This window comes from Gracilinanus agilis, chromosome 4, assembly GCF_016433145.1.
Source record: "Gracilinanus agilis isolate LMUSP501 chromosome 4, AgileGrace, whole genome shotgun sequence".
In the NCBI taxonomy this organism is placed as follows: domain Eukaryota; kingdom Metazoa; phylum Chordata; class Mammalia; order Didelphimorphia; family Didelphidae; genus Gracilinanus; species Gracilinanus agilis.
This window is the reverse complement of record NC_058133.1, coordinates 27897553-27915404: the sequence shown is the minus strand read 5'-3', so window position 1 is coordinate 27915404 and position 17852 is coordinate 27897553. Positions and strand designations below refer to the sequence as shown.

Genomic DNA, 17852 nt, shown 5'->3' with positions numbered 1-17852 from the left:
GTAGAGACCCTAGAAACGCCAAGGGAGGCGAAAGGGAGTCAGCCTAACTTACCCACGTGACAGTTCAGAGGGAAACCGCCTGAGGTCTCACCAGAGATCCTTCCACTCCAAGTTCAAAGCCCCAACTGCCTCCGCAGGAAGTTACCCCGTCACTTCCTGCGTCCACCTCAAATTCAAGAGGACAAAAGGCAGGCTCCACACTGTTTTGGACTGCCCTTGTTCTTGATTTGTTACTTATTGTCACATGTGGGTCACTGATCTCCCCTCCCCACTCAGGGAGGTGGGATGACATTATCTCTGGTGGCTAGAGTCTAACTATGAATGAAGATGAGCTAATTCCATTTACACAACAGACTCACTTATAAATGAGCTAGGGGCCAGTGTCAGCCCTGCATCAGGAAAGGTCACTTTTTCCAATGTGGCTCCCAAAGCTGTTCTGAGCCCTCGAGCCAGAAACAAAGGGGTACAATGAAAAGGACAGGGTCAATCACAGGTGTTCTTGAGGAATAAGATTAGACTGATAAGGTGGCTTTAAAAGAAAAATGAATGTGTAGAAAAGGTTGCCAGTGACACCCATCTTAAGCAAGGCAATGGAAAGAACAAGTGTCACCAGTTCCTTCCTGCCCTTTGGTACTCCAGTCAGCCATGCAAGTTCTTGAGATTAAAAGAAAAAGAAAGGAGCGTGTGAAAGGGGAAGTCCTCTTATTTGTTACTTTAGCTTTTGCCTCTCCAAGATCCCAAGAGGAGGCATGGGTTTGAGGAGAGGAACTATAGATGGCTGTATCAGTCTGGAGTGGTGGGAAGGAAGAAAGGAATCATTGCCACCCCTTTCTCTTAGCATGCCCTTTTCCACTTTCTCAAGAGACTCTTAAAACTCTGGCCATAGGGGAAACCTGCCCTATCCCTTCAGGTCTGATCTCACATTAGCTTCCTTTCTTCTTAAGCTGGGAAGAAATACAACTCCCAGGAACTTTAGTGACTTGGGCTTCCTAGCAAGGCAACCAGCCCAAGCCACACCAGAAGGACTATTACACAAGTATACATTAAATACATAAAAATACAAATTGGAGGTAGAACCACTCACAGATGGGCAGAACAGGAACATCTTCCTAAGAAGGTGATGCTTGAGTTGACCCTTGATGGCATCTTGGGATTCTGAGAGGTACAGATGAGATGGAAGTACATCCCAGAAACAGTGGGCAGCCAGCGCAAAGGCAGGAGATAGTGTCCTTTATGAGGAACAGTAATAAGGTGAGTTTGGCCAGATCATAGAGTGTGTGAAGAAGAAGAATGTGTAATAAGTTTAGGAATCAGTGGCCCCACTATAGCAGGTGATGGTAGATGGATGTCTGGAGCTCCATAAAAAAGTCATCAACACTCGCTAGAGACATGTCCTTTGGAGCCTTGGGACTGTCTCTATATTTGAAAAGAGAGAGACTCCTTCCCTTCATTCTAGAAGGAAGCGGGAGCTAAAATCTCTCCAGAGATGAATAGGAAGTAGACTGCTTAGCAGAGTGCTGAACTTTTCCACAACATATCCAAGAACCAGAAATGGGAGGAGCTCCTGGGGATCAGGGCTGCCACTGCCCCTGCTACAGATAGAGGCTGAAGAGACAATAGTTGTTTTTTGTTTGCTGAGAATGATGGTGGTGGTAGTCTTTTCTCCTTCCCCGTCCCTGCCCAAGTTAGTATGTGTTCCAAAACTTCTCTCCATTCCTTTAAATCTTCTTTTTTACACTGCTGTTCACCTAGCCTCTACTGGCTGACATGAAGATAAAACTGTGGTTAATTCAAGGCATTATTGCTCCATATGTATTTCATTTGCTCAAGGGCAACTAAGAGAGAGGTTATGTTTAGCTACATGGAGTCTGTGAAGGAAGCTCTCTTTCTTTTCCCTGGAAAGCTTCCCTAGTCAGGGGCACAAAATCAACCTAAGAAATTTCACAGAGAATGAATATTATAATTCCTGCATAGCAGGAGAAAGATTAAACTACATGACCTGAATCATTATAGATTCCCCTGAGCAAAGAAAGCACTCAGTTTGGGAGGTACCTTAAGTAAAAAGTCCCAGTCATTTCTCTGGACCTTAATGGCTTTATGCCAATCTCCTTTCTGTGGGACCATTTCCAGAACTGGTTCAAGGGGCCCCATCTGTAATACCACACACTACCCCACCCCCCCCCCAAAGTGTTGGCTAAGAGAAATTCCCATCCTTGGGGATGTCTAAAGGAAGGAGCTGGGAAAAAATGGATCCACTCAGGAGAGGGTGCCTCTCCTCCCTCCTAAGAAGGAGGAGTCAACTTTCTTGTTAAACCAAACAAATCTAACCCAACCACTGTAAAAGAGCCATATTGCCTGTTTGGTGTTGTGATAATTAGATTAAATCTACCCTGCCCATCTTTAGATTTAATCACCAAAGGTGAAAACAACTCCATTTAACTCACAAGTTGGGTGGTCTGTAACCCAGGTGTCCTAGAATGAATAACAAATCAGAATTTACTTACAGCCTCCAGGGCAGTCCTAAGAAAAGTGTCTGTTGTGATTGGACATGTAAACTAAGAGGAGACCACAGGAAGTGACAAAAAGAGGCCCCTTTAAAAAAAGACCTCAGTCAGCTGGGCCCTGGGCTTCTGGTTTGTAAACGGGACCTGAAGGAGCTCTTCTAGTTGGTGACCAGCACTTGAAGGAGCTCTGAAGCCCGTGAGACTGTTCTTAAATCTTTCCTCGGAATTCCACGTGGTGAGTTTAAAGACTGAATCTTCCTGAACTTCTCTTAAGGAACTTCCCTTTCAAAGAGACTCTATGACTGAAGCTTTTGCTTCATTCACCTCCGGGCCTCTGGCCCTCTGAGTTTGGCCTTGGAATCAAGGTTGGATTTCCCTCAGCTGAGGGTTAATTAGATCTACCTGGATTAAACTAGACTGATCAGAGCAAATTACCTACTGTGTTAGATTACTTATCCTATCGTATCCTCTCTCTTATTTCCTTATTTTTTCTTCCTCTTCTCATTTGTAAATAAATTTTCCATAAAAGGCATTTTAACTTGAGGTTATTCTTTAATTGGGGATTGATAATTGTTCAATCCTCTGGTGACCAAACCTTTTAATATTCAACCAAAACCCCCTTTTTACCCATTACAGTGTTCCACACACATGATCCTCCATATCCCATCTCTGTCTCTGCAGTAGTTTCCCATTATGTCTGGAGTGCACTCTCTCCTCACTTCTGACTTTTAGTTTCCTAGCTTCCTTCAAGGCTCACCTCCAAAGAAACCTCTTATAGGAAGCCTTGTTCCCTCCAGCTGCTACTGTCTCTCTACCAAAACTACTTTGTATTATTTTCTGTGATATAGATTTTGTTTTTACATATGTTTATATGTAAATATAAAACACATTGTACATACACTTATATGTTAAAAACAAGATATAATATATACACGTACCTTGTCTTTCTCCCAATAGAATGTAGCTTCTTGAAGGCAGTGATTGCTTCATTATCATCTTTGTATCACCAGAGCTTAACATAGTATCTGCCACAAAATTGATACCTAATAAATGTTTGTTAATCCATTTTCAGAAATATAAGTTGAAGCCAGATTGTGAAAAGCTTTAAATGACAAACAAAGGAGTTCTCTTTTTATTCCTGACATTATATTAATAGGGAGGCACTGGAGGTTTATTGGTAGGGTTGTGGTCAGAGCTTACCTTTAGCAAAATCAGTTTAATAGTGTATGAAGGATAGTTTGGAGAGGAGAAGGGAGAAAAAACAAAGGATACAGAAGTAGCAGGATTTCCCCTTTCTGGAAGTCTTCAAGCAAGGAACAGATGACTACTTGCCTTGAATGTTGTAGGAAGTATTCTTTCTTAGGTACAATTTGGAAAAGATGCTGCAGGACTCCCACGTGGAATCTTGCCCATGAGCACCTAATGCAGAGCACCTTTCAATCATATCACCCTTTTTCTCTATATCAAACCATATTTGGATGTATTTTGGAACCGGGGAGTCAAATGTGGGGCCCACAGGCTACAGGCAGCCTGCAACACTCCTGAGTGCAGCCTGAACCACATTAAAGTGTAATTCTTATCTGATTTTAATGTGTTGATATATGAATACAAAAAGAAATGTATAAACCTGTTTGGTTTTCTAAGTCAATATGCAGTCTGCAGGGATCCTTATGGATGGGTCAAGGGCTCCCTAGCCCTGGGTTCCTATTTGAATTTGACGCTGTTTTGAAGAATCTTGTCAAATTCTTTGTGGAATTTCTCTACTGCTTAATCCTCTGCAATAGATATTGAAATTTATGCAATGACTTTAAACGGCAATTATATGAAACATTAAACTAATAACTATTTCTATAGCAATTCATAACAAATATTCATACAGAATTTGTGAGTTAAAAAAAAACACTAATAAATTGTCTCAAATGAACTCACTAGTCTATAAATCTAGCCCCTTGTACTTCTGTGAGCCCTTCTTGGAACAAGTCTATTCCATCCTATACTCCATTAATAATCACGATAAAGCGAGACGGCTCAATTATAGTCCGACACAGCATCTCCAATTTGATGGTTATTCAAAGACAAATGTTTTTAAACATTTGCTTATACCTACTTCTCTGTAGATATTTCCTGATTCCCTGGGAGATATAAAGATTAAATGAGATGTGGTCTCTGCTGTCTAGCAGGAAAATATGAGAACTATGAATAAGTATAATCTTCTTGTATGCAAAAGGACTCAGAGTGTGGGTGGGGGGCTGAAAATTTTTCCAGACTATTTGAATTAACCATTCAATTCCAGTGGCAAGTGACCATTCCAGCCCACACTGAATTCTCCTCTCTTCCTCTGATTTCTGACAGCACTTCTAATCCGTAACACTCATTAATTTATGACACTAATTTTAAAATTACAATTTATATTGTTACTTGAATATTTCATGAACCCAATGTTCCCCAGCCCAACTGCAGACTTCTTGATGTCAAGCACTGGGTCTGAGATTTTCTTTGTTTTCCTCTATAATGCCCCACATGGAGTGAGGCACAGAATAGGCTCTCAATAAGACTTGTTGAGTGAATGAGTAATTCTCCATGAAAAGAGAATTAAGTGTGCAGTGCATTTTAATTTACATATGCATTCAGTGAGTAGGTAGTAAATATCATATGGAGTGATTATTCAGCTGGCTAACTTTTTTTTTTATAAAGACCATGTGAAGGAATTAAATGCACAAAGACCATGTGTTAAATTTCCCTTGAAGTGAGTATTAGCCTTCTGGAGATGATTTCTTTATTACAGTCTGCTATAGTAGAGCCCCTGGGTTTAGAAACAGAGGTTTGTGACTCACTAACTGTATGACCTTAATCAAGTCACTTAATGGCTCTGAATCTCATGGTCTTCATCTATAAGACAGATATTAATACTTACACTACCTCCCTCTTCTAACTCAAAGCACTAGACGTTTATTAAGTACCTACTATGTATGTGCCAGGCACTGGGAACATGAAGACAAAGTGAAAAACCATTTCTGTCCCAAGGAGCTAACATTTAACTGGGGATATTTGTACAGGGATAAGTAAATATGAGATAATTTTAGGAGGCAAAAAGTACGATCCACTGGGACATCAAGAAATAATCGTAATAATAGCTAACATTTATAAAGTACTTTAAGATTTACAAGGCAGATGGGTGGCTCAGTGGATAGAACACTAGGCCTGAAACCAACAAGACCTGAGGTCAAATCCTGAATTAAATAGTTCCTAGCTTTGTGACCCTGGACAAGTCACTTAAACTCATTCTCAATTTCTTTAACTGTATAATGGGGTTAATAATAGCTTCTATTTCTCAGGGTCGTTATTATGAGATAATATAGGTAAGTACTTTGTAAACCTTAAAGTATTATATAAATAGTAGGTATTATTATTGTTATCATTATCTTAATTGGTTTCCATGATCTTGTGAAGTAGGTTCTAAGATTATCTTCATTTTTACAGAAAAAGAAACTGAGGCTTCCTGTAGGAGATGGCACATGATCAAAACTCTGCTCATATTATTTTACTATTCCCAACCCTTCCATCATTCCCCATTACCTAGGAGTCAGGCAAAACTCCTCAGAGTGGAATACACTGTCTTCCCCAAATCTGGCCCCAGGCTATATTTTTGAGCTGAACTTCCAAATAATCAAATTCACAGAATCTCAGAGCAGGAAGAACACCAGAGGTTTTGCAAGGAACAAATGACAATGCATGGAAGGCATTTTGGAACTATGAAATATTACATAAATTTTAACAATTCTATTTACATTACATTGGTAACATGTTTCAATAAATTTAATGGAATTCAAATAGAAAATGTGACCCAGCATATAAATTTTGGCACAATGGTTTTGATGAATATAAAATGAAATTAAGATATATGCTATATGATGGCAATTTTAGTGATAGCTAATGTTTTTATAGTTAAAAATTGCCTGAGAAATCCCAATGTTCCTATTTGCTGCACTCATGAAATTGTCTTCTCCTAAGGTCCTCTTCTGATGTGCCATCAGAAGGCTTCAGTGACACTGGAAGTACACTCTCTGGCAGGTCTTCCCACGCTATAGAGGTTTGGCCATTAGAGGATGAAGCGTAAAGGGAATCACCACCAGCTTTGCCGCAGTATGAACCATTTTGGCTATCTCACTATTCCAAGTCCATCCAGGGAGCCAAGTGGTGCCATGGAAAGCTCCATCAACCCACAAGGTAGTTGTGAGAATCAAAAGAAACGATACTTGTAAAGTGTTTTGCAAACTTAGAAGTGCTAACTCTCTACTTACTAAACCATCAAGTGGGCTTGGGCTCTGCATTGGTGAAGAGAAGACCCTCAACATCATCGAATACGATGATATCCCCTTAATAAACCACTTTTTTCTGTTCCTCTAAGGAATTTTTCTTAGACCAAGCCCATTTACTTGTGATTTTAAGATCCTCACTCTGCATCTTCTATATTCAGTGTTAGGCATAATGTAAAGGCTTACAATATCATGGAAAGGAAGGCAAAATAAATGTTGCTAGTTGACAGAGCTCTGCAGATGGAAATTTGAGAAAGTGTGTTTTAATGTGTAAGCTACATCTCATAACATCTTTAGCTGAAGTACATAAATTGCTTCTACTGACCCAGATCAATAATCCTACCATGTCAGTCTAAGAAAGTCATTTAAGTCACTGGTCACTTAAATAACTTGACCATCGTCACACAGTTAACATGTTTCAGAGGCAGGACTCAAACTCAGGTCTTCCTCCAAACATGATGCCACACTACCTCTTTCTTTTCCTTAGAAGAGCATAAAGGACTGTTTATAAGGTCAGACAATTCTTAAAAGAACAAACATACTAGATTTTTTTAAAGTATAAGTTTACATTTTGTTTGGCATCTTGGGTCCTCGCTGTCACCCTTACCAGTTTCTATGCTACCATTCTCTGGCTGTTGCTCCATCTTCCAAAAGGGAGTACCAGAGGCTACTCCTAGGAGGAATCAAATCACTTCCCTCTGGGCTCCCTGAGTCCTCTCATGCTCATCTTGGCCCTCACCACTTTCCACCCTGTTGTTATAACCGTCTCCTTCCACAATCCTTCCACCTCTTCAAATCAGCACTACCATCGCCTCTGACAGTGGTGTGTTCCTCATCATCTCTCCTATTTCCCTCATTGCCCTTGAGCCTTTCTTCCCTAGCCAACCTGCTACAACACTGTTATGTGTTGTGTTGTCTGCTCCATTAGAAGAATCAATGAAGGGAGAGGGAGCATCTCATATGTGCATTTGTATTTAGGACTTAGCACATAGTAAGTGCTTAACAATTACTTTTCATTCTTAAAAACACACATGCATTGGAGGCAGTTAGGTAACTCGGTGAATGAAGGGCCAGACCTAGAGACAGGAGGTCCTGGTTTCAAATCTGGCCTCAGCCACTTCCTGGTTGTATGACCCTGTGCAAGTCACTTAACTCCCATTGCCTAGCCCTTACCACCTGCCTTGGAGCCAATACACAGTATTGATTCTAACGTGGAAAGTAAGGGGTTTTGTTTTTGTTTTTTTAAAAAAAAAAGCAAAAAATGCACCCATGTTTTGCTCAAAGGCACCTCAATTGCTTTGAATGTGAAATGAAGGGGCTGGGCTGTATGAATTCTGAGGCGTCTCCTATTTCTATAGCTATGAACCTCCAAATGCACATATGTATGAAGGCTTTTCACTGCCATGACCACACTAAGGGTGCTCTTTAGTTCACTTTCCAACCTAAAACTAATAAGAGAGGGAGACCTGTCTTGCACCTTTGTGCTAGTGTCCCTTTAAGCCTTTGCTCTGTTTATTGTTGGCTTCCCCCTTGCTTTTTTCATTATTGCTTCTTTCAGTCCCCAGAGATTTGCTTTCTTCATTTGACACACAGAGCTGCCAAACAGGGCACAGGTCTGAACTTGAAGCAATTCTCTAAAATTAGGGAATCAGCAGTCAGAGTCAAAAGACTTTCCATATTAACTGAAACTCTTAACTTTGTCTTTATCATAAGATATGCTAGAGCATAGCCATATGTAGCACCCTTTTTGGCCTTCTCCTTCCAAAATGCACCTGTATTCTTACCCATAGAAGATAGTTGCTCTCTAGGGTAACCTCATAAGGTTGTACTCCTAATCTAACTCACAAGCCCACCAATGAACTTCCCGTTAAAAATCTGTCAGTAATGGGTGGCTAGGTGGTTCATTGAATAGCCAGTCCAAGAGACAAGAGGTCCTGGATTCAAATCTGACCTTAGACACTTCCTAGCTATGCAACCCTAGACAAGTCACTTGACCCCACTTTCCTAGCCCTTACTACTCTTCTGCCTTGCAACTAATATTTAGTATTGATTCTGTGAAGAGAAAATTAGGCTCTCTTAGTTTTTTTTTTTAAGGGCACACAGAGCCCTTTTTTTTTTTTTTTTTTAAATTTTAAACCCATTACTTCTGTGTATTGACTTATAGGTGGAAGATTGGTAAGGGTAGGCAATGGGGGTCAAGTGACTTGCCCAGGGTCATATATCTTAGTTTGTTTTTAATGAAACCCATCAGCAACCTTTAATTTAATCAAATCAAAAACTTAAAGTATTCCTGTTTAGCATCTAGCTAACCATTAAGTAAGAGTTCACAAGTCACTTACTGGAGAAAGCTCACACCTCCAAAGACCATTGCCCTCCCCAGTGCTAGGCAAATTGGAGGACGTGATTGGTTCCTGTGAAGTGGGGGAGCAACACAAAGTGACATCAAGAAAACTGCTTTAAAAAACCAGACTGAGCATTCATTCACTCTCTCTCTGCGTAGGTGAGCTGAGCTGGAGGAAGACTCTTGGAAGCAGTCATATTGTCCTAGACTAGTCCATGACTGGAGCTTTCAACACTAGAGAGGCTTTGCTGGGTGAGTGACTCAAATTGAAGGAAGAGGCCTGCATTGGTGGATTTTTGGCTGAATACACCACCGCCACCGGGACTTCCACGTGGAGATCTGGACTTGAGGGAGCCCTTGCTGGGGGCTGAGCTGGACTTCACTGGATCAGCTGGTAGGCTAGACAAGGCTCTGTCTCCTTCCTACATTGCCCACTTTCAATATCTCTACCTTGTTGTAAATAAAAGATGCTAACAGTCATTTTTGATATAAGGGCTAATATTTTATAAATGGCGACCACAACATTATTTTTTAACTTTTATATTTAATCAAACCAATTTTAAATCTTTTAAGATAGAAGGTAAGGGTTTGAAACAGTGAGTGGACTCAATTATCTCTTAGTATTTACTCAAAGGATAAAAAACAAGTATAGGAATTATCAAACATTCCCCCATAAACCTACTGGGTTACTCTCCCACAAATACATACACTATCCATGGGAACAGTAGGTTCAAACATAGAGTACAGTACTTTAAGTGAGACATTCATAAAGGATACATGTAAGGCAAAGACAACTTAGCATTAGTTTTTCAGAGTATGGAAGGCCTATCTTTCTTCATGAGAGTCCTCACACAATTCTTCTTGGTGGAGATAAAGGGAAGAAGGATTTATTAAGCTTCTACTATGTGCCAAACATTATGCTAAATGCTGTGCAGCATCTCTGCTAGGCAGGTTGCTCAGTAGGGTTTCCAAGGTCTGCTCTTCTCCATAATTTGACTCTCTTCTCTGCTGCCAGGAATCATGCTCATTGAAGCTCCTTATTGTCTTAGATCACTAGCTTTATGTATCTGTGCCTCTCTAGATTAAGTGCCTCTGTTTTCTGCTGGATGTAGTATCTTCAACTGGTCCAGTAAAACCCTTTCAGACCTACATCACTAATAGGAGAGATTCCTTTCTTCTCTCTTTCCAAGGGTTTCCTTCATGGATGGTTTCTGGCTTGCCTTATGTCTCTCATTTCAAGCAGCTTCTCCAAATGCTGAAAATTCTTCCCTCTGGAAAAGTCACTGCTACACAGCAAAACCAACAGGAAGAAGAGAGAAAGAAAAGTTTTCCTTCTCCTCCCTTCTGTGGTCCCAATTTAGAACTGTTTAGAGACTTCTCTGACTTGAATTTCTTTGGAAGCATCACGATTCTCACTCCTTTAGTTTGATGGTGTGTGTGTGTGTGCGCGCACGCACGCTCATGCTGTATTGGTGGGGGAAGTCCCCACATTGATGTAATTACAAGCCCTTAAAGAATTAAAGTATGTGAGTACATATACACCTGCATATGCAAAGTAGAGCCACAAAACAAAGTCAAGTTTCAGTTATCATTTTGCACTAGTTTCTGTTTCCTTTATAAATGTAGCAAAAGGACAGAAACAAAATGAGAGAAAACTGAATAACAGAAAATATTTCTTAAAGCACCAGTTCTCACATTTTCCCCAGTGGTGTTAACGAGTTTAGACACTGTTGAAATTCAAACTAATTGATTTTGGTGTTCAAATATTGTTAGTTTAAAAAGAGCATCCGCTTCAAGTTTCTGCTTTTGTAATAATCTATGTATAGTTTTATTATTTTTCCATACGACTGTAGCAATTCCCTTGTCTTCAGTGTCTGTTTCAGAGTATAAATACAATGGACCCTGATGGGAATTTGCTTGTGGAAGTAGCTGCAATGAATTCTCATGGTTTAATCTTTCTGAAGGCTCTGGTGAATTTTTCCTCCATCTTAAACTTGAATGCTGTTGAGATTATTTTCCATATTTTGGAACAAGGAGAAGTAAAGCCCAGAGTAGATCTTGAAATTCAATTCACTTGAATGCCTTCTTCCTTGGTATACAGTGTTGGTTGAAAAGTGCTTCTTTTTCTTTGCAGTTTCTCCATTTCATCCTTCTGTTTTGAAACCAGATTTTCACCTGTGAGTCTGTTAGTGCCAAATTGATGGAAAGGGTGGTGGGCCTGAAGGATTATACTCATTTTTATGTCATTAATAATAATAATACTTATAGCTATTATTTATATAGAACTTCAAAGTCTGCAAAATGCCTTTCTTGTGTGATTTCAGTTGATCCTTACCGGAACTCTATGACATAGGTTCTATTGTGATACCTATTTTATAAATAATGATACTGATTCTGAGAGATATTAAGTGATTTGTCCAAAGTCACAAAGTTGTGTCAGAAATAGGATTCAAACTCAGGTCTTCCTGATGTCAAGTCCAGTGCTCATTTATTCATTGTGCCATTTAGCCAGGGTTTTATACCATGTCTGGGAAATATACTGTACTGTTTTAAAATTAGGAAGTCTATTTGTTTCAGACTATGGTTGGAAAGTTTGTTTTAGATTGTAGTGAAAAATTCTGTATTCTGGTGTGCTTTCTTTATAGGTCAGATCATTTTCTTTGAGATAAATTTTACTTGTTTGAGTGCTTAGTTACTAATGTGTCTTATTATCATGTTCATTTTGAGCATGGAAGCTAATGTGTACAATATGGTTTGGCATACTTACAATACCAATGCCTATCAGTCAACTAAAGCACAATCTGGGAGCTCATACATACTCTTTAAAAAAAACTCTTACCTTCTAAGAATCAATACTAAGTATTGGCTCCAAGAAAGAGAGCAACAAAGGCTAGGCAGTAGAAGTTAAGTGACTTGTCCAGGGTCACACAACTAGGATGTGTCTGAGGCCAGATTTGTACCCAGGACTTCCCTACTCCTGGCTTGACTCTCAAGCTACTGAGCCACCTAATTGGCCCTTATACATATTCTTTTAAACTTTTAAGGAGATTCTACACTGAATCCTGGTGGATCCCTACAAAATTAGGATCTCTTAGTAGGAAAGCCTTCGACAAGGGGACAGCTGTGTTCTCACTGTATGATTAGGACATGGTCAAAGAGCAAATTCATGGGATCCAGCTAATGAAGCTAATCCACTTCTGGTCATTCTGGACTGGATGCTCTTGAAAGGCTACTTGATAACCTCTGAAACCATCCCAAAGACCTGCTGGTCAATGTCATCATCACAGGGTCTAGAAAACTATAACATCTAGAACACTAGAATCTAATAAGAATATAAAGATATAAATATATGTAGACTATTGAACCTGTAGGGCTTGGGAACAATCCTATACTAACAGAGTAATGACCACCAGAAACTAGTTGCATTTGCCAGCAGAGAGCTGAATGACAGAAAAACTCATTATCCCATACTGGACTTAGAATCAGTCAGTCAACAAGCATTTATCAAGCTCTTACAATGTGCCAGACACTCTGCTAAGCACTGGCAAAAGTCTCTCTGATTTTTTTACATTAATGATCAGGGGATCACTGAAAATAAGTCACCTATGTGAGTTCTTAGCTAGATTTCTACTTTGAAGTGGGTTATTACTGAGGAGTTCAAAGAGTTTATTAATGGGGAACAAAGGTACAAATGTGGACTGACTCCAATTCACTGACATATTCTAAAACCAGAAGAACCATTAAATATATATATATATGTGTGTATATATATATATGTATATAGATATATATCCAGAGTTTGGTTTTTAATCTATTCAATAATGTACTACAAGAGGTCAAAAACTGATTTTGAAAGAAATTGGACCATAGCCCAAACACCACCATACATTAGCCCCTTAATGAGTCGAGTCAATATCTAGGTCTATTATAAATCCAAATAACCAACCAAGTAACTAAATCTAATAACCAGCCAAATAACTAAAAATGATTACCTAGCATTTTCTTCTGCTGAAATTCATTGTTATCCTTTAGCTTTTTGAGGAAAGACAGATTGTTATATTCTTTTGTCTATATTGCCTCCTATAAGTGACTGATCATCTAAACATTTTTTATTTGCAGACCAAGTCTCCTTTTATATTCTGGGCATCAAAATTAGGTCCAGCATCTAGAAGATTAAGAATTATATAATTTCCTGTGCTGTCATACAGTGTAATTCAGTGTTTTGTAATATTTGTCACCAAGATTAACTGAAACATTAAATGTTAAAAGCAATCAAGTTGGATCCACACTATAAGTCCTACAAATTGTCCATATTAAAGGTCATACAAATCATTCTGATCCATCATCTCTACATCTTGTCCCTTTACTATCAGATAAGCAACAATAGAAGTATGTCCAAACTGGGGGGCCAGGTGAATATAACTACATCAATTAACAATGATCAATTAATGAAGGGTCTGTACCATATTTAATAAGCTATATGACCACTGATAAATGACCTTATTTCATAGTCTAGGGGACTGCAAGTGGATTTAGATCTCCTCCTTGCCAGTCCACAATTTTTTGTTGTTGTTCAGTCATGTCTGCCTCTTTGTGACCCCCTAGACTCATGTTGGTAAACACATAACACATATGCTTCTGTGTGCTGAAGGGGGCTGCTCCCCTCCCCATCTCCAAACCCCCCCCCCGAGGACATTTTTCACATGCCCTGCCCCTCTGCTCAATGTGAAGACTTCCTTCCTCCCCTGTCTAGGGTAATACAAGGGCTCACAGGTGGCTTGAGGGTGCAGTTTGGGCATGTGATCTCTAAAAGGTTCAACAACACTGCCCTAGATCATACTGTCCCCGGATTTTTCTTGGCAAGGAATGGTTTGCCATTTTCTTCTCCAATAGATTAAGGCAAACAGAGGTTAAGTGACTTGCCCAGGATCAAACAGCTATTAAGTGTCTGAGACTGGATTTAAATTCAGGTCTTCCTGACTCCAGGGCCAGTGCTCTATCCGCTGAGCCACCTAACTTGCCTCCTGATCCACAAGAGTGCCTTTCAATATATAATATTTGAATAAGTCTGTTCTCTTATTGATGTCAGTGCAATGGAGCAGTGTGACATTTTCTTTGGTTGCCTCACATTAGTTCTACCACTTTTCTGCAGCATTTATATTTTCCTTTATTGTATAGCTTTGACCAAACTCCATGCGCTATAATCCTCAATGCGACCTTGGCTTCCAAGAGATTCCCCATATTCATCATTATAATGGCTTTGAGGTTTTATTTCCTCAGGACGAAGGACATACTTACCTGGATTGTCTGCCAGCCTGATGCTAAATCTTTCTCCTGATGGACTTCTTCTAACCACTGTCAAATTGGATGTTATATGCCAGAGATGAGCAGCAACACTAACCAACTCTAAGTTCAAAGCATACTACTGGCAGAAGAAGACTCAAGTGGCTGCAGAGATCTCTTTCAAAGGATGTACAATGCCAATGTTATAGTGATCTCCAAGGGAGGAGTGGCAGCCAGATACACTACCAGGGCAACTGGACTACAGGTAAGGAGAAGGACAGCTGAGAACTTGATATTGGCTTCACTGAACCAATCTTCTCTACCTCAGTTATCTATGAATGTCCAGTGGAGAGAGCAGATGCTGATGAAGAGCAAGAAGAATCACAAGCCACAAAGGTTGGCATCAATGCTAAAGGATTCAAGTTACAGTCCTCTAGAGGTATTTTTCTATTGAGGCAATGATAGAAGCTAGAATTTTTTCCCCTCAAAGGCTTTATGCAGAACATTCTATACAACAGTGGTGAACACTTTTCACAAGCAAAAGTCTCTCTGATTTTTTGACATTAATGATCAGGGCATCACTGAAAATAAGTCACCTATGTGAGTGCATGGTCTGGGAACCTTTTGTGATCATTTTTTAAATCAACACTTAAGTCTTGGTATCAATTCTAAAGACAGAAGAGATAGACAACTGAAGTTAAGTGACTTGTCCAGGGTCACAAAGCTAGGAAATATCCGAGGTCAGGTTTGAACCCAGGTCCTCCCAAGTCTAGGCCTGGTGCTCTATCCACTGTGCTGCCTCAACCCTGTATGACCTTAACCTGTGCATTAGAGATTCTTAGTTGGTGGACTTAATGGTTATGCTTTTGACTACTGGGTCAAAATATTTTTTGTAATCACCAAACTCTACTCTCACAGAGGGATTTGGTATTCTCAGAACCTTTCAGCCAATTATCTGACTACCGAGATGTCATCTGCTGCAGAGGATAATTTGTGAAGGTTTGTCAAATGAGCTCACATTTGTAAAGTGGTTCGCACAGTTCCTGACACACAGTAAACACTTGATAAAGGCATATTCCCTCTCTCATTTCCTTCTCATAGTTTCATAAAAGATGTCCTTGATACACAAGTAAGTCATTTTCATAAAGATGAGAAAAGAGAGAACATCAGTGAGTTGTTACTGATGTTTCTTGTTCATCTTTTTGGAGTATTAATGTTATCCGTGTTCTTTTGTTATCTTTCTCTCCATAAAAGATCTTGTGAAATGGTCCTTCAATGATAGGGTCCTGTTTTCTAAAAAAGCAATCAATGAAGTAGCCTGGGAAAAGTGTTTTCCAGACTCTGGAATCTAGCACAGATTTCCTTAGTGTACACTTGATGTGGTCCAATTATTCTTTTTTTACTTTAATAGAAGAACAGTAAAAGACTCTTGCCCGGAATCACACAGCTAGGAAATGTCTAAGGTCACATTTGAACCCAGAACCACCCTACTCCTGACCTGATTCTCTATCCACTGACCTACCCTAGCTGCCCCCTTAAATATGTTTCTAAACTACATTGCAGTTAACTGTGTGACCCAAGCTACTTAACCCTGATTGCTGCCCCTCTTCTGTCTTAGAAGACAGAAGGAATGGGTTTAAAAAATAGTAATAAAAAATAAAATAAAATACATTGCCTTTAGCACACCCAATAGCATGAAGAGATTTCAGAATGGTAAAATGTCTCAACTCTCAATTTGACCTTCTGGGCACGTGTGCATAGACTTCAGCCCAGCTGTATCATTGCCACACAATAACTTTTTACACTTGAATCAACAAAAAATGTTTTTAGTGTCACATCAAAGCTTTGGAGACAGATGAACCTTCGTACCTATATTAATTTTTTTGTTGCTTCTGGATTTTATATATTAAAGCATGAATTAAGTAAAATAAAGGTTAAATGGACCCACAGGGCATGATGGTGCATTCATTTAATTGTGAAATGAAAAAAATTAGAAACTGAAACTAAAATTTACAAAGGACAGAAACTGGCTGCTAGTCAACAGTTCAAAAATCATTGTAATATATCGCATGTTAAAATCTACAGTAGTTGCTTGTTTTGGCACAATTTACATCTGAGAGAGTTTCATCCATTAAATTCATATTTGTTTTTATAGTGGTATGATTTTAATTTTTTAACCAGAAGTTCCCTAGAACATGCTGCACAATCTGTTACAGTTTTGTCTAAATAACTTATGAGGTTTTAATAGCAGGAAATCCTGTTACTGGACTTTGCTTCATATGCATCTATTTCGACTAGGATTTTAATGATGACTTTGCTCTTGTAAACACAAGGCAAAAAGAATTAGTTGGCAATGTATATGCAGGACTAAGAAAGAAAAATGAACCACAGTCAAATCTTAGAAGAGAAACACAATTTGAGAATAATTTAGAAATTTATCACTTGAGTGATACAACAAATCAGTATTTCTCTTAAGAAACCACCTGTAACACATTAAGTATAAATCCTAGTTTCTCAAGCACTGTTTAGGGACCTTTATGTTGCAATTCCAGATGCATACATTAGCTTAATTGAGCAAGGACACAGTGGCTTTGGACGGGGTGAACAAACAGAAATTGACAAAAGACTGGCCTTGAAATAAGCTTTTTTTTTTAATTTGGAATTTCACTTACTATCCAATAAAATGGTTGCACATCAAATAAATAACAAAATACTTTAAAAATTAATATTTTATATACCATGGAATCATTCCCAGACATCATATACACTAACTGAACTTTTCTATTTGAAGAGCCACTGAAAGATGTTCCCTTATTTACAATTACACTCAGATGGCAGCACAGTCTAAATCATTAGGGGATCTTTATTTTTGACATTTCAAAGGCCTGTATCCATTGATCACATGAAGGGCATAGGCTTCCTCCTGGGGCTTCTGAACCTTCTCATTAAAATGAACATATCCTTGTTAAGTCTGTAAATGGCACTGATTTGAGGAGAGGAGATTATGATGGAATTTAAAACAGCAATGACAATTCACAGAGGCCTTTTCACTTCTCTAGGATTTAGTTTGCCCATCTGTAAAATGAAAAAGTTGGTCTAGATTATCTTAAAGGTCTTTTCCAGCACTAAATTCCAAGTGGTAAAAAAATCCTAAGGCATTTCAAAAAGAAAGAGGACAGGATAGTATAAATACTACTTATGTGGATTAGAAGCTTCTTGAGGGCAAGGCTTGTGCTCTATCTCTCTGCACATCTCTAATCCATAGTACAGTGCCTTACATATAGTAAATGGTTGACAAATGTTTTTGAACTGAATTGTTGAAACTGGGCACCTACCAGAGGGCTCTATGCAAGTATAATTGAAAACAATTCTCAGGGTTTTTAATGAACCATTTGAAAGAGTGGCATA

The 17852-nt window shown here is 39.1% G+C and overlaps 1 long non-coding RNA gene and 1 pseudogene across 1 annotated transcript in view; one reads left to right on the top strand and one right to left on the bottom strand.

Moving 5' to 3' along the window:
- LOC123244448 overlaps window positions 1-9632 on the top strand; it is a 37653-nt gene extending 28021 nt beyond the window's left edge. The window contains exons 2-3 of the long non-coding RNA XR_006506077.1: window positions 6516-6731; window positions 9321-9632. This is a non-coding gene — a long non-coding RNA (uncharacterized LOC123244448). The remainder of the gene's footprint in view (window positions 1-6515; window positions 6732-9320) is intronic.
- A 3355-nt stretch (window positions 9633-12987) lies between these two features.
- LOC123245812 overlaps window positions 12988-17852 on the bottom strand; it is a 56417-nt pseudogene continuing 51552 nt past the window's right edge.